This window comes from Pseudophryne corroboree, chromosome 2 (assembly GCF_028390025.1).
Source record: "Pseudophryne corroboree isolate aPseCor3 chromosome 2, aPseCor3.hap2, whole genome shotgun sequence".
In the NCBI taxonomy this organism is placed as follows: domain Eukaryota; kingdom Metazoa; phylum Chordata; class Amphibia; order Anura; family Myobatrachidae; genus Pseudophryne; species Pseudophryne corroboree.
This window is the reverse complement of record NC_086445.1, coordinates 964,131,340-964,154,287: the sequence shown is the minus strand read 5'-3', so window position 1 is coordinate 964,154,287 and position 22,948 is coordinate 964,131,340.

Sequence of the window (22,948 nt, the reverse complement as noted above, 5' to 3'; positions counted from 1 at the left end):
ACTCCCGCGAATTCGACAAAACACGTGGATGGGTGGCAAATGTGCCGATCCACGTGGTTTTCACCTGGGCGGATTTTTTGACAGGTCGAAAAATTGGAACAGGCTTTAAATAGGTCGGATGTGAATTCGACCTACAAACTGGCGGAAAGTGCGGCACTAATTGAATATCCCTAAGAGTGCATAGAACAGTGTTTTTCAAACTCGGTCTGCATGGAACCCTAACAGCTCATGATTTCCAGATCATCTAGCTGAGTATACTGTAGGTGTGTTCATTGACCAACACAATAGATCTACATTCTTCCATGAGGACAGAATTTGAGAAACGCAGACTTAGGGGGATATCCAATTAGCCCCGGTCATTTACCAGGGCTAATTGTCCCGCCGGGGGCTAGCTAATCAGCCCCGATAAGCGGTGGCACACGCCGGCTTATCAGGGATTTTGTTTCACCTGCCTCCGGCAGGCGAAGCAGAATCCCCGGAAACAGCCCCGTTTTCGTCTGAAAACACACAGGTTTCACTGAACCTGTGTGTTTTTGGGAAGAGGTTTTTTTTTTTTACATCTGGATAGCCTGTAAAATAAAATCGGTGAAACATCGGAAAAAAGCGGCCGCTTTTTGGATCATATGTATTACCGGGGTTAATTGGATATCCCCCTTAGAAGAATACATGAAAAACAATGATGGGTGGTAAGTGCAGTAAAACACTGGGTAGATAAGAACTAGCAAAAGCACAAAATCACTACAGTAGATGAAAAAATACCTGGCAATAGCCACCAAAAGAAAAAAACAAAACATTGAAGGGAATAAGACAACCTTGTTTGCCGCTTGCACATTTCTGTCCGAGCAGTGTTCCATTACACACTTGTTGGTATATTACGCCATATAAACCTGCGTTGGCAGAGTTATGTGGAAGGAATGACTAGACTGCATCTCAGAGATTGCAGCATACCATATGTCTCTATACTCACAGATGTGTCATTATTTATAGATTCAGTAATATGGATCAGCAGGTCTTGATGATCTACTGCTCAGCTGAACCATAATTTCATTCTAAAACACACAAATCCACGCTGGATGAAAAGCCTTCCGTGATCTGCAGACACTGTCCAGATTTTCCCAAGGGCTGTGTTCAATGAGAAGGAACCTATTTGCACAGTAGACCTTTAGCATTGGTTGCGTTTAGAAGCTTGTATGAACTAATATGTTAATATGTATCTGTTGTATTCAAAATAATTCTTTAAAGCGTATTAAAAATATCTCCTGCATATCGCACTGTTTATAGCGCAGTATTTATGTAATTTCTAATACTGGGAGAGGCCAAGTCATACAGGTCTGTCTCTGCGGAGACTTTTCAAATGATCATTCGCTAAGAAGCAGGAGAAAAGGCCTTTAGGGCATATTTATCACAATCCTCATTTATAACGCAGATGTGCTAAATATTTTTTGTCTACATTCTTATGAAAATGAACATTTTAACTAGAGATGAGCAGGTTCGGTTTTACTTGGATTTACTCAGGTTTTTCGGGTTTTGGTTATGGGCTATCCAAAACGCGTGACATCCGTGAGCCAATAAGATGCCATTTCGAGACCAGAGTAAATCAGAGTAAAACCGAACCTGCACATCTCTAATTTTAACGCAAATATACTAGAGATGAGCGCCGGAAATTTTTCGGGTTTTGTGTTTTGGTTTTGGGTTCGGTTCCGCGGCCGTGTTTTGGGTTCGACCGCGTTTTGGCAAAACCTCACCGAATTTTTTTTGTCGGATTCGGGTGTGTTTTGGATTCGGGTGTTTTTTTCAAAAAACCCTAAAAAACAGCTTAAATCATAGAATTTGGGGGTCATTTTGATCCCAAAGTATTATTAACCTCAAAAACCATAATTTCCACTCATTTTCAGTCTATTCTGAATACCTCACACCTCACAATATTATTTTTAGTCCTAAAATTTGCACCGAGGTCGCTGTGTGAGTAAGATAAGCGACCCTAGTGGCCGACACAAACACCGGGCCCATCTAGGAGTGGCACTGCAGTGTCACGCAGGATGTCCCTTCCAAAAAACCCTCCCCAAACAGCACATGACGCAAAGAAAAAAAGAGGCGCAATGAGGTAGCTGTGTGAGTAAGATAAGCGACCCTAGTGGCCGACACAAACACCGGGCCCATCTAGGAGTGGCACTGCAGTGTCACGCAGGATGTCCCTTCCAAAAAACCCTCCCCAAACAGCACATGACGCAAAGAAAAAAAGAGGCGCAATGAGGTAGCTGACTGTGTGAGTAAGATAAGCGACCCTAGTGGCCGACACAAACACCGGGCCCATCTAGGAGTGGCACTGCAGTGTCACGCAGGATGTCCCTTCCAAAAAACCCTCCCCAAACAGCACATGACGCAAAGAAAAAAAGAGGCGCAATGAGGTAGCTGTGTGAGTAAGATAAGCGACCCTAGTGGCCGACACAAACACCGGGCCCATCTAGGAGTGGCACTGCAGTGTCACGCAGGATGTCCCTTCCAAAAAACCCTCCCCAAACAGCACATGACGCAAAGAAAAAAAGAGGCGCAATGAGGTAGCTGACTGTGTGAGTAAGATAAGCGACCCTAGTGGCCGACACAAACACCGGGCCCATCTAGGAGTGGCACTGCAGTGTCACGCAGGATGTCCCTTCCAAAAAAACCTCCCCAAACAGCACATGACGCAAAGAAAAAAAGAGGCGCAATGAGGTAGCTGACTGTGTGAGTAAGATAAGCGACCCTAGTGGCCGACACAAACACCGGGCCCATCTAGGAGTGGCACTGCAGTGTCACGCAGGATGTCCCTTCCAAAAAACCCTCCCCAAACAGCACATGACGCAAAGAAAAAAAGAGGCGCAATGAGGTAGCTGACTGTGTGAGTAAGATAAGCGACCCTAGTGGCCGACACAAACACCGGGCCCATCTAGGAGTGTCACTGCAGTGTCACGCAGGATGTCCCTTCCAAAAAACCCTCCCCAAACAGCACATGACGCAAAGAAAAAAAGAGGCGCAATGAGGTAGCTGACTGTGTGAGTAAGATAAGCGACCCTAGTGGCCGACACAAACACCGGGCCCATCTAGGAGTGGCACTGCAGTGTCACGCAGGATGTCCCTTCCAAAAAACCCTCCCCAAACAGCACATGACGCAAAGAAAAAAAGAGGCGCAATGAGGTAGCTGACTGTGTGAGTAAGATAAGCGACCCTAGTGGCCGACACAAACACCGGGCCCATCTAGGAGTGGCACTGCAGTGTCACGCAGGATGGCCCTTCCAAAAAACCCTCCCCAAACAGCACATGACGCAAAGAAAAATAAAAGAAAAAAGAGGTGCAAGATGGAATTGTCCTTGGGCCCTCCCACCCACCCTTATGTTGTATAAACAAAACAGGACATGCACACTTTAACCAACCCATCATTTCAGTGACAGGGTCTGCCACACGACTGTGACTGATATGACGGGTTGGTTTGGACCCCCCCCAAAAAAGAAGCAATTAATCTCTCCTTGCACAAACTTGCTCTACAGAGGCAAGATGTCCACCTCATCATCATCCTCCGATATATCACCGTGTACATCCCCCTCCTCACAGATTATCAATTCGTCCCCACTGGAATCCACCATCTCAGCTCCCTGTGTACTTTGTGGAGGCAATTGCTGCTGGTCAATGTCTCCGCGGAGGAATTGATTATAATTCATTTTAATGAACATCATCTTCTCCACATTTTCTGGATGTAACCTCGTACGCCGATTGCTGACAAGGTGAGCGGCGGCACTAAACACTCTTTCGGAGTACACACTTGTGGGAGGGCAACTTAGGTAGAATAAAGCCAGTTTGTGCAAGGGCCTCCAAATTGCCTCTTTTTCCTGCAAGTATAAGTACGGACTGTGTGACGTGCCTACTTGGATGCGGTCACTCATATAATCCTCCACCATTCTTTCAATGGGGAGAGAATCATATGCAGTGCCAGTAGACGACATGTCCGTATCCGTAATCGTTGTCAGGTCCTTCAGTCCGGACCAGATGTCAGCATCAGCAGTCGCTCCAGACTGCCCTGCATCACCGCCAGCGGGTGGGCTCGGAATTCTGAGCCTTTTCCTCGCACCCCCAGTTGCGGGAGAATGTGAAGGAGGAGATGTTGACAGGTCGCGTTCCGCTTGACTTGACAATTTTCTCACCAGCAGATCTTTCAACCCCAGCAGACTTGTGTCTGCCGGAAAGAGAGATCCAAGGTAGGCTTTAAATCTAGGATCGAGCACGGTGGCCAAAATGTAGTGCTCTGATTTCAACAGATTGACCACCCGTGAATCCTTGTTAAGCGAATTAAGGGCTCCATCCACAAGTCCCACATGCCTAGCGGAATCGCTCCGTGTTAGCTCCTCCTTCAATGTCTCCAGCTTCTTCTGCAAAAGCCTGATGAGGGGAATGACCTGACTCAGGCTGGCAGTGTCTGAACTGACTTCACGTGTGGCAAGTTCAAAGGGCATCAGAACCTTGCACAACGTTGAAATCATTCTCCACTGCGCTTGAGACAGGTGCATTCCACCTCCTATATCGTGCTCAATTGTATAGGTTTGAATGGCCTTTTGCTGCTCCTCCAACCTCTGAAGCATATAGAGGGTTGAATTCCACCTCGTTACCACTTCTTGCTTCAGATGATGGCAGGGCAGGTTCAGTAGTTTTTGGTGGTGCTCCAGTCTTCTGTACGTGGTGCCTGTACGCCGAAAGTGTCCCGCAATTCTTCTGGCCACCGACAGCATCTCTTGCACGCCCCTGTCGTTTTTAAAAAAATTCTGCACCACCAAATTCAAGGTATGTGCAAAACATGGGACGTGCTGGAATTTGCCCATATTTAATGCACACACAATATTGCTGGCGTTGTCCGATGCCACAAATCCACAGGAGAGTCCAATTGGGGTAAGCCATTCCGCGATGATCTTCCTCAGTTGCCGTAAGAGGTTTTCAGCTGTGTGCGTATTCTGGAAACCGGTGATACAAAGCGTAGCCTGCCTAGGAAAGAGTTGGCGTTTGCGAGATGCTGCTACTGGTGCCGCCGCTGCTGTTCTTGCGGCGGGAGTCCATACATCTACCCAGTGGGCTGTCACAGTCATATAGTCCTGACCCTGCCCTGCTCCACTTGTCCACATGTCCGTGGTTAAGTGGACATTGGGTACAACTGCATTTTTTAGGACACTGGTGAGTCTTTTTCTGACGTCCGTGTACATTCTCGGTATCGCCTGCCTAGAGAAGTGGAACCTAGATGGTATTTGGTAACGGGGGCACACTGCCTCAATAAATTGTCTAGTTCCCTGTGAACTAACGGCGGATACCGGACGCACGTCTAACACCAACATAGTTGTCAAGGCCTCAGTTATCCGCTTTGCAGCAGGATGACTGCTGTGATATTTCATCTTCCTCGCAAAGGACTGTTGAACAGTCAATTGCTTACTGGAAGTAGTACAAGTGTGCTTACGACTTCCCCTCTGGGATGACCATCGACTCCCAGCAGCAACAACAGCAGCGCCAGCAGCAGTAGGCGTTACACGCAAGGATGCATCGGAGGAATCCCAGGCAGGAGAGGAATCATCAGAATTGCCAGGGACATGGCCTGCAGGACTATTGGCATTCCTGGGGAAGGAGGAAATTGACACTGAGGGAGTTGGTGGGGTGGTTTGCGTGAGCTTGGTTACAAGAGGAAGGGATTTACTGGTCAGTGGACTGCTTCCGCTGTCGGCCAAAGTTTTTGAACTTGTCACTGACTTATTATGAATGCGCTGCAGGTGACGTATAAGGGAGGATGTTCCGAGGTGGTTAACGTCCTTACCCCTACTTATTACAGCTTGACAAAGGGAACACACGGCTTGACAAATGTTGTCCGCATTTCTGGTGAAATACTTCCACACCGAAGAGCTGATTTTTTTGGTATTTTCACCAGGCATGTCAACGGCCATATTCCTCCCACGGACAACAGGTGTCTCCCCGGGTGCCTGACTTAAACAAACCACCTCACCATCAGAATCCTCCTGGTCAATTTCCTCCCCAGCGCCAGCAACACCCATATCCTCCTCATCCTGGTGTACTTCAACACTGACATCTTCAATCTGACTATCAGGAACTGGACTGCGGGTGCTCCTTCCAGCACTTGCAGGGGGCGTGCAAATGGTGGAAGGCGCATGCTCTTCACGTCCAGTGTTGGGAAGGTCAGGCATCGCAACCGACACAATTGGACTCTCCTTGTGGATTTGGGATTTCGAAGAACGCACAGTTCTTTGCTGTGCTTTTTCCAGCTTGAGTCTTTTCATTTTTCTAGCGAGAGGCTGAGTGCTTCCATCCTCATGTGAAGCTGAACCACTAGCCATGAACATAGGCCAGGGCCTCAGCCGTTCCTTGCCACTCCGTGTGGTAAATGGCATATTGGCAAGTTTACGCTTCTCCTCCGACAATTTTATTTTAGGTTTTGGAGTCCTTTTTTTACTGATATTTGGTGTTTTGGATTTTACATGCTCTGTACTATGACATTGGGCATCGGCCTTGGCAGACGACGTTGCTGGCATTTCATCGTCTCGGCCATGACTAGTGGCAGCAGCTTCAGCACGAGGTGGAAGTGGATCTTGATCTTTCCCTAATTTTGGAACCTCAACATTTTTGTTCTCCATATTTTAATAGGCACAACTAAAAGGCACCTCAGGTAAACAATGGAGATGGATGGATACTAGTATACAATTATGGATGGACTGCCGAGTGCCAACACAGAGGTAGCTACAGCCGTGGACTACCGTACTGTACTGTGTCTGCTGCTAATATAGACTGGTTGATAATGAGATGTAGTATGTATGTATAAAGAAGAAAGAAAAAAAACCACGGGTAGGTGGTATACAATTATGGACGGACTGCCGAGTACCGACACAGAGGTAGCTACAGCCGTGGACTACCGTACTGTACTGTGTCTGCTGCTAATATAGACTGGATGATAATGAGATGTAGTATGTATAAAGAAGAAAAAAAAACCACGGGTAGGTGGTATACAATTATGGATGGACTGCCGAGTGCCGACACAGAGGTAGCTACAGCCGTGGACTACCGTACTGTACTGTGTCTGCTGCTAATATAGACTGGTTGATAATGAGATGTAGTATGTATGTATAAAGAAGAAAGAAAAAAAAACCACGGGTAGGTGGTATACAATTATGGACGGACTGCCGAGTGCCGACACAGAGGTAGCTACAGCCGTGGACTACCGTACTGTACTGTGTCTGCTGCTAATATAGACTGGATGATAATGAGATGTAGTATGTATAAAGAAGAAAGAAAAAAAAACCACGGGTAGGTGGTATACAATTATGGATGGACTGCCGAGTGCCGACACAGAGGTAGCTACAGCCGTGGACTACCGTACTGTACTGTGTCTGCTGCTAATATAGACTGGATGATAATGAGATGTAGTATGTATAAAGAAGAAAAAAAAAAACACGGGTAGGTGGTATACAATTATGGATGGACTGCCGAGTGCCGACACAGAGGTAGCTACAGCCGTGGACTACCGTACTGTACTGTGTCTGCTGCTAATATTGACTGGATGATAATGAGATGTAGTATGTATAAAGAAGAAAGAAAAAAAAACCACGGGTAGGTGGTATACAATTATGGATGGACTGCCGAGTGCCGACACAGAGGTAGCTACAGCCGTGGACTACCGTACTGTACTGTGTCTGCTGCTAATATAGACTGGATGATAATGAGATGTAGTATGTATAAAGAAGAAAGAAAAAAAAACCACGGGTAGGTGGTATACAATTATGGACGGACTGCCGAGTGCCGACACTGAGGTAGCTACAGTCGTGGACTACCGTACTGTACTGTGTCTGCTGCTAATATAGACTGGATGATAATGAGATGTAGTATGTATAAAGAAGAAAAAAAAAACCACGGGTAGGTGGTATACAATTATGGATGGACTGCCGAGTGCCGACACAGAGGTAGCTACAGCCGTGGACTACCGTACTGTACTGTGTCTGCTGCTAATATAGACTGGTTGATAATGAGATGTAGTATGTATGTATAAAGAAGAAAAAAAAACCAAGGGTAGGTGGTATACAATTATGGACGGACTGCCGAGTGCCGACACAGAGGTAGCTACAGCCGTGGACTACCGTACTGTACTGTGTCTGCTGCTAATATAGACTGGATGATAATGAGATGTAGTATGTATAAAGAAGAAAGAAAAAAAACCCACGGGTAGGTGGTATACAATTATGGACGGACTGCCGAGTGCCGACACAGAGGTAGCTACAGCCGTGGACTACCGTACTGTACTGTGTCTGCTGCTAATATAGACTGGATGATAATGAGATGTAGTATGTATAAAGAAGGAAAAAAAAACCACGGGTAGGTGGTATACAATTATGGATGGACTGCCGAGTGCCGACACAGAGGTAGCTACAGCCGTGGACTACCGTACTGTACTGTGTCTGCTGCTAATATAGACTGGATGATAATGAGATGTAGTATGTATAAAGAAGAAAAAAAAAAACCACGGGTAGGTGGTATACAATTATGGATGGACTGCCGAGTGCCGACACAGAGGTAGCTACAGCCGTGGACTACCGTACTGTACTGTGTCTGCTGCTAATATAGACTGGATGATAATGAGATGTAGTATGTATAAAGAAGAAAGAAAAAAAAACCACGGGTAGGTGGTATACAATTATGGACGGACTGCCGAGTGCCGACACAGAGGTAGCTACAGCCGTGGACTACCGTACTGTACTGTGTCTGCTGCTAATATAGACTGGTTGATAATGAAATGTATGTATAAAGAAGAAAGAAAAAAAAACCACGGGTAGGTGGTATACAATTATGGATGGACTGCCGAGTGCCGACACAGAGGTAGCTACAGCCGTGGACTACCGTACTGTACTGTGTCTGCTGCTAATATAGACTGGATGATAATGAGATGTAGTATGTATAAAGAAGAAAAAAAAAACCACGGGTAGGTGGTATACAATTATGGATGGACTGCCGAGTGCCGACACAGAGGTAGCTACAGCCGTGGACTACCGTACTGTACTGTGTCTGCTGCTAATATAGACTGGATGATAATGAGATGTAGTATGTATAAAGAAGGAAGAAAAAAAAAACCACGGGTAGGTGGTATACAATTATGGATGGACTGCCGAGTGCCGACACAGAGGTAGCTACAGCCGTGAACTACCGTACTGTGTCTGCTGCGACTGGATGATAAATAATGATATAAAAAATATATATATATCACTACTGCAGCCGGACAGGTATATATTATATAATGACGGACCTGCTGGACACTGTCTGTCAGCAGAATGAGTTTTTTATAGAATAAAAAAACACCACACAAGTCACACGACGAGTGTTTAACTTTTTCAGGCAATCACAATATAGTATACTATACTGGTGGTCAGTGTGGTCAGGTCACTGGTCAGTCACACTGGCAGTGGCACTCCTGCAGCAAAAGTGTGCACTGTTTAATTTTAATAATATGTACTCCTGGCTCCTGCTATAACCTATAACTGCTCCCCAGTCCCCCCCACAATTAAGCTGTGTGAGCACAGTCAGATATTATACATAGATGATGCAGCACACTGGGCTGAGCACAGATATGGTATGTGACTGAGTCACTGTGTATCGTTTTTTTCAGGCAGAGAACGGATTATATTAAATAAAACTGCACTGGTGGTCACTGGTCAGTGGTCAGTCACTAGTAAACTCTGCACTCTCTAGTACTCCTAAGCTCCAGTAAATCAAGTGTCTCTGTCTCAATCTCACTCTCTCTCTTCTAATCTAAATGGAGAGGACGCCAGCCACGTCCTCTCCCTATCAATCTCAATGCACGTGTGAAAATGGCGGCGACGCGCGGCTCCTTATATAGAATCCGAGTCTCGCGATAGAATCTGAGCCTCGCGAGAATCCGACAGCGTCATGATGACGTTCGGGCGCGCTCGGGTTAACCGAGCAAGGCGGGAAGATCCGAGTCGCTCGGATCCGTGTAAAAAAAGCTGAAGTTCGGGCGGGTTCGGATTCCGAGGAACCGAACCCGCTCATCTCTAAAATATACTATTATGCTTTTGCCAGGAAACAGGCTCCGGTTAGAGCTTTTCCCAGCGAAGAGATGGAAGTTGAGTGAAACGTATGCTATCACATTGCTTTCTGCTTTGGGGCCTTGTTGCATATATCAGAGAGGGGACACGGAGAGGGGTTTGGAGGATCCCTCTGCAAAATATTCCCTGATACAGGAGCCTATAGGTGAACGCCTTTCCAGAAGTTGGCAACTCCGACTATGGGGACTGCTTTAGAGTCAGTAATGGGGGGATTGTCGCATGTATCTAAGGGGGTCATTCCGACCCATTCACATGCAGCGGTTCTTCACTGCGGTGCGAATGGGTCGGCAATGTGCGGTGGACGCATTGCGCATGCTCATCGTTGCGGGCAACGCCGCCGCCAGCAAGAAGATGGACAGGCGGGAGGCGTTCCGGGGCAGATACTCGCGGTTTTCCAGGTGTGGTGAGTCCAACGCAGGCGTGTCAAGGCGTTTGGAGGGCGGATGTCTGACATCAGGACCGGGACCTTCATCGCTGGAGCCGTCGCACAGGGTAAGTAACTCTTACCCTGGTCTTGTTTTGCAGGAAACTTTTTTAGCATAGCAGGGCTGCACAAGCTTTCTCAGCCCTGCTATGCTAAAATACACTCCCCCATAGATGTAGATTAGTTGATCGCACCAGCAGCAAAAAGTTGCTTGGCGCGATCAACTCGGAATGAGGGTCTAAGATATCTGCTGCAATGCCTCCATAATAAATACCGGGGATCCTTATTATTTGTATATGTACCGTAAATATTAACTGAGAAATAATACTTTTTGATAAATATGGAGCATATATATCAAAAAATATTTGCAATATATTACCCAAAACGCCATTTTTTTGCACAACTATTAAGGATCCCCTGAAATAAATGTACGGGTCACTACAGCAGAAATCACAAGTTTTCTTGCTAGCAGAAGAAGCCCCCATAGGTTTCCAGGAGAGCTGCTAAAATGCCATATTTTCCAAGTTTCCATAGTCCCTGACAATGGGTGCTCGCACAAGCCCGTATTGGTGACCATATGCTGTGCAGTAGCGTGGCCAGGTCCCAGACCCAGACTAAAGGGATCATGTTATAGGTTCCCATAGAAGGGGGTTATTCAGGTTTGTTAGCAAACCAAAAAAGCACACTAATGTGCAAAACCATGGTGCACTGCAGGTGGGGCAGTTGTAACATGTGCAGAGAGATTTAGATTTGGGCCTGAGTATACCTCGCCATACTACAGTATGAGGTCCAATGTCTCCCCAATTTAGTAAAAGTATAAAACTTGCTTCATTTTGTGATTATGATTTCTGGCCTACTATGTGGGTGGCTGGTGACAGTGGGGAAGGGGGGCGAGCAGGTACTCTTTAACTGTGCCTGATGGATTGGCCGGGCGGGGACCTCAGGTCCTGCTGGCCCCCTTTGTAGACAGCGGTCAGTGAGAGATAGGGCGGCACATGCTGCTGTGTGCTGGGCTGGGGAGAGAGGCAGCTGTAGAAGCTGTCAGCCCTCTCTCCCTGCGTGATGTGTGCGGGGGAGCGATCGCACTAACCCCCCTGCCGCAGCTGTTCTCTGCCGCCTCAACCGATACCCACCGGATCTGACATCTGCGCCACCCATGCAGTGTGCGAGGGCCCTACTGTGGCCGCACATTGGAGTATATTTAATTGAAGTCGAAACTGCCGTCTTGTCGGAAAGATGGCAGTTTTTGACTTTTTCAGAACGGGAGGGGTTCCAACCTATTCAATCCCTGGCTTTTTTATCCAACAAGTCTGAGAATTCGACTTGTCGGATAGCACGTGGATCGGCAGAATAGCTGCCGATCCGCGTGCTTCTGTCGGAAACGGGGCCAAATCCGACAGGTTTTGGCCCCGTTTCCGACCATCTCAATCCGACTTTAAAAAAAGTCGGATGGAGATGAGGGTGCTGAGAGCAGCAGGGAGACGGGGGAGAGCAGCGGATATCACAGCGTAGCCGGAGGATGGGGCACCACCGCTGCTCACGGCAGCGTCCTCCCAGCTCCAGCAATTGAGGTCCCACTTACTGGAGCCAGGGAGCTGGTAGGACGCTGCCGTGAGCGGCGGTGATGCAGCGAGTTCCCACTTGCTGGAGCTGGGGAGCCAGGAGGACGATGCCATGAGCGTCGGTGGTGCAGCGAGGTCCCGCTTGCTGGAGCTGGGGAGCCAGGAGGACGCTGTCGTGAGCGGTGGTGGTGCAGCGAAGTCCCGCTTGCTGGAGCTGGGGAGCCAGGAGGACGCTGTCGTGAGCGGTGGTGGTGCAGCGAGTTTCCGCTTGCTGGAGCTGGGGAGCCAGGAGGACGCTGTCGTGAGCGGTGGTTGTGCAGCGAGGTCCCGCTTGCTAGAGCCAGGGAGCAGGGAAGACGCTGCCATGAGCGGTGGTGGTGCAGCGAGGTCCCGCTTGCTGGAGCTGTGGAGCCAGGAGGACGCTGTCGTGAGCAGTGGTGGTGCAGCAAGGTCCCGCTTGCTGGAGCTGGGGAGCCAGGAGGACGCTGCCTTGAGCTTCAGTGGTGCAGCGAGGTCCCGCTTGCTGGAGCTGGGGAGCCAGGAGGACGCTGCCGTGAGTGCCGGTGGTACCCCATCCTCCAGCTATGCTGCTGTAGCCGCTGCTCTCCCCCGTCTCCCCGCTGCTCTCCCCCTCTCAGCACCTTCATCTCAATCCGACTTTTTTTTAAAGTCAGATTGAGATGGTCATTGACTAGGTCATGTCGGATCCATTCCGACAAATTCATGTTGGAATGGATCCGACTTGAATTGAATATACTCCTAAAGCTCTATTTTTTAAAATATTTTTAAGGTGCACACCCCCAGTACTGGGACCCAGCAGAACTGTTGGCGCCCCTGGCTGGTGACCATACTGATGATGGGCCAGGAACGTTACCAGAACTTTGTGGGCCCCATTGCAACATTTTGAAGGGGATCCTATCCCAATGATTCTTGAAGACATCTTCTTTTTTTTATGCCCCATAGTAGTGCCCTAGTTTATTTTATGACATACAGTGTGCTCAGTTTATATTATACCACATTACAGTGCCTCCTGTTCATATATTATGCCACATTAGAGTGGTCATGTGTGATATTCTATGGGGTCTATCTACTAAGCCTTGGGGGGTCTATTTACTAAGCATTGATTGGAGATATATTGGAGATAATGTTATGTTACAGGCTGTGTTTAGAAATGGCATTTAGGAGCTGGTACTTTATCTCCATCCAAGGCTTAGACAATCTGCCCCTATCCTCTATTACACATGCTGCAGAATTCCAATGTACAGTATACTGTACATTGTAAACAATGAGATCCTGTGTCCCTATATATACTGAGATTATAACCTTGTTACAGCGCTCCTTGCCAGAATACAGTCTATGACAATTAAATTCCTGTGAGAAAATGTTAATGTTTTAACCTTGTTAGCTCACTTTACATGAATACAGACTTCAACAAAGACATTCCTATATTATACTGTCATTTGGTATCTGTATCATAAGACATGCAAGCACTATATAGTATATATTATGTGCTGTGTAGGTTAATTGTACTTTGAAGTTGCAATTTAGATACCCTGAGTAAATGTGGGACATGTCTGTGATTCTATATTAGAACTGTTGGAATATATTTGTTTTATTATTTTAAAGCACCTATGAATAATCCTGAATGTGGCAGTGTCTGTGAATGCCAGGGCCGTCACTAGGTGTCATATCCGTGTGTTCTGTTGTGTTATCAGTAAGCCGCTGATATGAAATTCAAGGGATAATGTGTTTCTCATAATATTTAAAATGCTAAAATGTATTTTTATTGTTGCAAAACAAAGTTCAAATAAGTCATATTGTGTTTGATTCAGATTGGATTGTTTATCTGTTAAGTAGATTTAAAAGTACATTTAAAAGTTGCTGCATAGCCTTGATATAGCTTTTTTTTTAAAAACTCAGGCCTAAAGTAACTTTGGTGCCAGTGTGGAGTGTGATTTCTTTGTGACAAAGGAACCGCATGGTCTGTCCTCCATTTTGGACTAACCACATGGCCTGTCCACCATCTTGTGTAAACCTCATGGATGTGGAAGGGCAGTGGCCATTTTAGGAAGGTCACTTTCTAAATAGCTGATTTTCAGTCTGCTCAGAACAATCAGTTTCCTTTGTCACATCCAGCACCATTTATGAGTTGCCAATTAATTTATTTAACCCATGCCATAGTCAATTACAAATAGTTTCAATTGAGCCTAGTGAGAGTAAATAGTGAGATAAGTGAATTTTTTTTCCTTCTTGTCTGTGAAAAAGAAAAGAGTTTTTTATTTTCTTTTCTTCCAAGACTTGTAGAGTCTGCTTACTAGAGAGTATAGCCATTGAAATGCAAATTAACCTGTGTAACTATTTTTTTTTAGTAGTGTACAGCAAATATCTTTAATATGCAAATTAGAGGTAAGGTGTCTCATTAGAGGCCAGTGAATGGTACATATATATATAATATTGTTTTAATTATGTGTATATTTATATCAGTGTATGTTCTGCAAGATAGCTATCCAATCTGAATCATATCATTTAAATTATAGATTATTGCAGTCATTATAGATCTGTGTGCAATTGGATACATTTGTTTGCTATACAGATAAATTTGAAATAAATGTATTTAAGGGAGTAATTATAAATACATGAAACGCAGTTCTTGCCTGATTGTTAAGGTTTATACAGAAAAAAATGGGTGTTGTGTTAAGTGAGCGATTATAGTTAGTATTGCTCACATTTATAGAGACTGTGTGGTTTGTTGAATTGCGGACGTACATTGTACACGTGATACGGACAAAGTACAGGGTCGCACACGCAGCGTAAAAGGCATGCACGGTCGCGTGTTTACGCAAGGTTGCATAGGAGTGCGGAGTGCGGACGCTAACGTGCGAACACGATATTTGTTCAATTAAGGTGGGATAGTAGACATTTAATACAATAGCACATAACAATCTGATTTCAAAAGCAGGTTACTCTAAATTTAGTTTAAAAACTGTAAGCACCTCTGGAATAAAGCTGCTGACTTAGGGGAGTAAAAATTTTCTGTACAGAAAAGAAAAATAAGGTGTATTTGAGCGAGTGAAAGCGGAGTGAGAGGATTTGAACCCCGGAAATTCGGGTCCCGTGGGTACACCAAGTGAGTGGAGACTTGGTGGCGTGAGGCGGCTGACTCACGTTAATAAAGGTAGAGATAATATGCAAATCGTGAGGTGATTTGTAGAGGAGCGTGATATAGAATTGTGCATTGTGCAGAAGTATAGAAATTGTGAATTGAAGTTTAAAGGTTTTGTATTACGCTCCGGCTGAGGTTTCGCAGCTTGTGATTAGATTCCAGTTGTCGTAAGGCGGATAGGTAACAAGTACCTATACGCTGTGCGATTGAACCGCATGTTTGTGGGTGCGATACATAGAGCAACTTGATACCCTTTTTACGAGCTTTTGCGTAAAATCGTGGTATTATTAGCGCTGTGTAGAGCATACGCAAGCGTGATTTGTGTAAGTCAAAAAGGGAAGTTTTCGCTGGTCTCTCTCAGGAAAATTTTCAACGGCGGATATTCGCTGGAAAAGGTAAGTTACTCCTAAAACTTGCAGTGAATAGAAGCTAGTTAGGGCCTCACTGGGTACGCGGTGGTCACTATTGGAGTGAGTCGTGGTACGTCAGCGGAGAAGGAGCGAGTGAAAGCGCTAGGTGTCTTTCACCGTCTATTTGCGGTGTGCATTGGGGTTTGTGTTTATTGGCAAAAAGTCCGCGATGGGATCCAATTGCACAAGCAGTGGGCGTTTGGTAACTAGGGTTCAGGCAGAAGAGTTGGGATCGAGAAGGTCAGAATTGCAGCCGAGAGGGTCAGCAAGGTTTATTATGTGTGAAAAATATGGTTCACACACGGAGGCTTTTTGCAATGAGTGGGTACGTATGACTGCGGAAGATAGGGCCCCATTCCCAAAGGTTGGCAGCTTTGAGCCAGAGGTATTACAGAACATAAGGATTAAAATATGTCTGATTAAATCCCGAAAACAAAGTATCAGACATACAAATTGTTTAAACCTGTGGCAGCAAGAGGGGTTGGTGAGTTTGATCCTAAGGTATTGCAGGTGGTACAGATGTAGCCACCTTTATCATGACTGTTTCTCCGCCGAGACGGGCGTTTAGTCACGCTAATGCGATAGCTGAGTTTCATCACAGGCAGGCGCGTTGAGGCGATCTAGATACTCATCATGCATTACACATCTCCACCACTGTGTCGCTAATGCTCCACTAATCCAGTACTTTCGATCGTACAGTATAGCGGCGGATTGATCTACAGCTCTGGCAATACTGTAGGCGTAACGGGAGGCGGTGGAAAAAGTATGGAGTACTGTACAGTATGTGTATGGAGACGCAACTACAGTAATTGTGTAAAAGGAAGAATGTACAGTACAATGTATAAACACCGTGCTTTTAAAATATATGAGCGTCTGAGTTCGCTAATGCATAATGGGAATGGAGGACTAGCAGGAGGCGGAGGAAAACACCGTGCTTTACAAATGCGAGCGTCCGAGTCCTCTAAGGCATAAACCAACAGCAATGGGGCGGGGGCCGGCCGCTGTTTGCAGTACTTTCACACATGAAATTGGAAATCTCTCATGAGGCGTCGTGGGCTAGGGGTGAAGGCTCCCACCTCTCTCGCTGGGGGTCCAGGGGTCGAGACCTGATGTGCTTTCTTTCTTTCTTTTTTTTTTTTTTTCTGTAATAATGCACTGTATTATTTTATTTACACTGTAAGACAGTCAATGGAAGGATGCACACAGATTTCACATAAATCAAAGTACATCTGCAGGAGCGATTCTTTACGCTAAATGCACCTAAACAGCGGGAATGAAATGAGTGTATTCTGACGCTACCAACTGAGCAAAACAGTACTGTAGATCTTCAGCGTTTGTGTATTGCACAGGACCTGAATTTCCTCCCTATGCAGGCCCCCAGGGGGGAAGGGCGATGGGGGTAGGGGGGAGATGATGGAAAATACTGTGCCTTTGAAATGCAATTACATGAGCGTCCGAGTACACTACGGCATACTGTAAACCAACACCAATGGGAAGGAAGTGCCAACCTTATTTTTAATGTGTTCCCGTGACATTCACTTTAAAAAAAAAAAAATTCTCTCCAATACAGTACATCCAATGGAAGGATGCACACAGGTTTCACATACAGTAAATCAAAGTACATCTGCAGGAGCGATTCTTTACGCTAAATGCAACCTACAGTACAGTACTGTAAGTGAGCAAAACAGTACTACAGTGGGCGTTTGTGTATTGCACATGACCAGCATTTGCATTCCCTCCCTGTCTACTGCATGATCTGTGCAGGCTCCCATGGGGGAAGGGCAACAGGCTAGCCGGAGGCGGAGGAAAACACCGTGCTTTACAAATGCGAGCGTCCGAGTCCTCTAAGGCATAAACCAACAGCAATGGGGCGGGGGCCGGCCGCTGTTTGCAGTACTTTCACACATGAAATTGGAAATCTCTCATGAGGCGTCGTGGGCTAGGGGTGAAGGCTCCCACCTCCCTCGCTGGGGGTCCAGGGTTCGAGACCTGATGTGCTTTCTTTCTTTCTTTTTTTTTTTTTTTCTGTAATAATGCACTGTATTATTTTATTTACACTGTAAGACAGTCAATGGAAGGATGCACACAGATTTCACATAAATCAAAGTACATCTGCAGGAGCGATTCTTTACGCTAAATGCACCTAAACAGCGGGAATGAAATGAGTGTATTCTGACGCTACCAACTGAGCAAAACAGTACTGTAGATCTTCAGCGTTTGTGTATTGCACAGGACCTGAATTTCCTCCCTGTGCAGGCCCCCAGGGGGGAAGGGCGATGGGGGTAGGGGGGAGACGATGGAAAATACTGTGCCTTTGAAATGCAATTACATGAGCGTCCGAGTACACTACGGCATACTGTAAACCAACACCAATGGGAAGGAAGTGCCAACCTTATTTTTAATGTGTTCCCGTGACATTCACTTTAAAAAAAAAAAATTTCTCTCCAATACAGTACATCCAATGGAAGGATGCACACAGGTTTCACATACAGTAAATCAAAGTACATCTGCAGGAGCGATTCTTTACGCTAAATGCAACCTACAGTACAGTACTGTAAGTGAGCAAAACAGTACTACAGTGGGCGTTTGTGTATTGCACATGACCAGCATTTGCATTCCCTCCCTGTCTACTGCATGATCTGTGCAGGCTCCCATGGGGGAAGGGCAACAGGCTAGCCGGAGGCGGAGGAAAACACCGTGCTTTACAAATGCGAGCGTCCGAGTCCTCTAAGGCATAAACCAACAGCAATGGGGCGGGGGCCGGCCGCTGTTTGCAGTACTTTCACACATGAAATTGGAAATCTCTCATGAGGCGTCGTGGGCTAGGGGTGAAGGCTCCCACCTCCCTTGCTGGGGGTCCAGGGTTCGAGACCTGATGTGCTTTCTTTCTTTCTTTCTTTTTTTTTTTTCTGTAATAATGCACTGTATTATTTTATTTACACTGTAAGACAGTCAATGGAAGGATGCACACAGATTTCACATAAATCAAAGTACATCTGCAGGAGCGATTCTTTACGCTAAATGCACCTAAACAGCGGGAATGAAATGAGTGTATTCTGACGCTACCAACTGAGCAAAACAGTACTGTAGATCTTCAGCGTTTGTGTATTGCACAGGACCTGAATTTCCTCCCTGTGCAGGCCCCCAGGGGGGAAGGGCGATGGGGGTAGGGGGGAGACGATGGAAAATACTGTGCCTTTGAAATGCAATTACATGAGCGTCCGAGTACACTACGGCATACTGTAAACCAACACCAATGGGAAGGAAGTGCCAACCTTATTTTTAATGTGTTCCCGTGACATTCACTTTAAAAAAAAAAATTTCTCTCCAATACAGTACATCCAATGGAAGGATGCACACAGGTTTCACATACAGTAAATCAAAGTACATCTGCAGGAGCGATTCTTTACGCTAAATGCAACCTACAGTACAGTACTGTAAGTGAGCAAAACAGTACTACAGTGGGCGTTTGTGTATTGCACATGACCAGCATTTGCATTCCCTCCCTGTCTACTGCATGATCTGTGCAGGCTCCCATGGGGGAAGGGCAACAGGCTAGCCGGAGGCGGAGGAAAACACCGTGCTTTACAAATGCGAGCGTCCGAGTCCTCTAAGGCATAAACCAACAGCAATGGGGCGGGGGCCGGCCGCTGTTTGCAGTACTTTCACACATGAAATTGGAAATCTCTCATGAGGCGTCGTGGGCTAGGGGTGAAGGCTCCCACCTCCCTCGCTGGGGGTCCAGGGTTCGAGACCTGATGTGCTTTCTTTCTTTCTTTTTTTTTTTTTTTCTGTAATAATGCACTGTATTATTTTATTTACACTGTAAGACAGTCAATGGAAGGATGCACACAGATTTCACATAAATCAAAGTACATCTGCAGGAGCGATTCTTTACGCTAAATGCACCTAAACAGCGGGAATGAAATGAGTGTATTCTGACGCTACCAACTGAGCAAAACAGTACTGTAGATCTTCAGCGTTTGTGTATTGCACAGGACCTGAATTTCCTCCCTGTGCAGGCCCCCAGGGGGGAAGGGCGATGGGGGTAGGGGGGAGACGATGGAAAATACTGTGCCTTTGAAATGCAATTACATGAGCGTCCGAGTACACTACGGCATACTGTAAACCAACACCAATGGGAAGGAAGTGCCAACCTTATTTTTAATGTGTTCCCGTGACATTCACTTTAAAAAAAAAAAATTTCTCTCCAATACAGTACATCCAATGGAAGGATGCACACAGGTTTCACATACAGTAAATCAAAGTACATCTGCAGGAGCGATTCTTTACGCTAAATGCAACCTACAGTACAGTACTGTAAGTGAGCAAAACAGTACTACAGTGGGCGTTTGTGTATTGCACATGACCAGCATTTGCATTCCCTCCCTGTCTACTGCATGATCTGTGCAGGCTCCCATGGGGGAAGGGCAACAGGCTAGCCGGAGGCGGAGGAAAACACCGTGCTTTACAAATGCGAGCGTCCGAGTCCTCTAAGGCATAAACCAACAGCAATGGGGCGGGGGCCGGCCGCTGTTTGCAGTACTTTCACACATGAAATTGGAAATCTCTCATGAGGCGTCGTGGGCTAGGGGTGAAGGCTCCCACCTCCCTCGCTGGGGGTCCAGGGTTCGAGACCTGATGTGCTTTCTTTCTTTCTTTTTTTTTTTTTTTCTGTAATAATGCACTGTATTATTTTATTTACACTGTAAGACAGTCAATGGAAGGATGCACACAGATTTCACATAAATCAAAGTACATCTGCAGGAGCGATTCTTTACGCTAAATGCACCTAAACAGCGGGAATGAAATGAGTGTATTCTGACGGACTGTGCATCTTCGGTATTTGTGTATTGCATAAGACCTGTGAAGGCTCCCAGGAGGGAAGGGCGTAGGGCAAGACAGTGGAAAATACTGTGGTCAAAGAAAGGGCATATTTAAAACTAAGGGAAACTGTCACAAAGTACAGTAACTACAGTACTGTACGTTGAATGCCTGGACCGCACGACGTCTGAGACGCACGACGTCTGAGGCGCACGACGTCTGAGACGCTCATTGAGCATAAGGACGGTCATGGCTGCTGTACGGGACCGTCCCTATGCTCTGGGTGAGCTGCGTCTCCTCGTTCGCTGGCGGGACAGAACTCTCGCCAGCAACGAGGAGAAGGTTAGGTCATATAGGAGGGCCAGCAGGGATATCCTCCGGACCTACAACCGGAGGAGAACGGTGAGGTCTCTCCAGAGGAGATGGAGTGACCTCGTGAGGAGGACCCCACGACGCCTGCAGGCCATAAGGGATTGTAAGTACAGTACATTACTGTAGATTACTGTACTTTAAGTTACTGTAGTTACAGGTACAGTACATTATAGCAGGGGCTGCTGTAGCAGCAGGTATCCGGTCTATATAGCACTGTACAGTATTTGTGGTAAACAAATGGTTAAACAAGGACCAAACATTAACCCGGGTCAAAAGGTCAATTTGTTTTTTGGCGTGGACCTAGATGGTGCGGCTTTTGAAATTGGTTGACACCAGTTACTGTAGGTTGACATGGTCGTTAAGTTGACATGGAAAAAGATCGACATGCGTTTTACAAAAACAATTGTTATTTTTTTAAACTTGTGTATATATACAGTAGTTCTTTACAATCCACGTGGTCTACGATTGTGCAGTGTACAGTATCATGCAGTGTACAGTATATGCAATGTATCACAGTGTATCGTGCTGCGTAATTGCAGCGTGTCATGCAGTGTACATTCAGTATATGGTATTGTGCAGTGAGTGTAATGCATAGTGAATCACATCGTGCAGCAGAGCCGGCCTTAGGCATAGGCAAACTACAGTAGGCAAATGCCTAGGGCATTTGCTATGCTTAGGGGCACCAGCAGCTTCTGCTGATTAAAATGATATGCGGCATGCCTATATTTTGCGTGACTGCGGCTGTATCTGTATCTGGCTAGGGCCAGCACTGTCGTGCAGTGTACTGTATACACATGTGGTAATTGCAGTTTTTTGTGTAGTGTACATTGTATCATATTTTGCAGGGAAATGTGCAGTTTGTCATATCACGCAGTGCATACACTATGCAGTCGTGCAGTGCATTGTGTGGTTTAATTGCAGTGTGTCGTGCAGTGTGCAGAAATTTGTGTTTCAGATAGTACAGTGTTCTAAGGGATGTTACTTTGGCAGAAATTATTCTAAGGGATGTTACAGTGGCCTAATGTGTTCTGACGTGCATTACTCTTGCATAATGTGTTATAAGGTTCATGACTGTGGCAGATCTCTACTTTGTGACGTAATGTGGATATACTACTGCACTACTGTGACGTACAGTACAGTAACGTGAATAAGGTGCTCTACTGTGTGACACAACGTGAATCAAGGACAGTACTGTGACGTGAATACGGTGCTCTACTGTGTGACACAACGTGAATCAAGGACAGTACTGTGACGTGAATACGGTGCTCTACTGTGTGACACAACGTGAATCAAGGACAGTACTGTGACGTGAATAAACTGCACTACTGTGACATGACGTGAATAAGATGAATTCAGGTGAGTACTGCATCATCTGTCATGAAATCAATTTGTAATGTAATGAACAGTACTGAGATGGTTAAGGGTGGGAGGGCTGCATGCTGATGTGCATAGACCTCGCTTACAGTATCTCTGTGTATTTTGGCTAGGGGATTGTGACGCTCCTTCAGCATCGCCCCGTAGCCTGCACAGCTTATGCCATTTCTCATTCCATACCCAACTGCTGCCTGCCACGAGGTGGGGGTTCAGGAGGTGGGGGTTCATGGGTAGTGGTCGTTTTGACAGTGTGCTATGCGATTGAGTCCGGTGTACCGTAATACTGTATGCAATCCTACAGTAGCTTATCCCTCCCCTGTGTATTTTGGCTAGGGGATTGTGACGCTCCTTCAGCATTGCCCCATAACCTGCACAAGGGTTCAGGGGCGGCGGCCATTTTGCCAGTGTGCTACAGTATGTCATCGAGTCCGGTGTACCATAATATGCATACTGTGTATTTTAGCTAGGGGATTGTGACGCTCCTTCAGCATTGCCCCATAGTCTGTACAATCTGGACTATTACTTGCTCCGTAGCCTAGGGCCTCTGTGGGGCAAGGAGTCATAGGTGGTAGCCATTTCTATTCAGTCTGCCCAGCTACAGAATTGTATGTGTACTGTGTACGGAGCATAGAACCTTAACCTGCATAGAACCTGCACATTATGGTACACCGGACTCGATCGCATAGAACCGC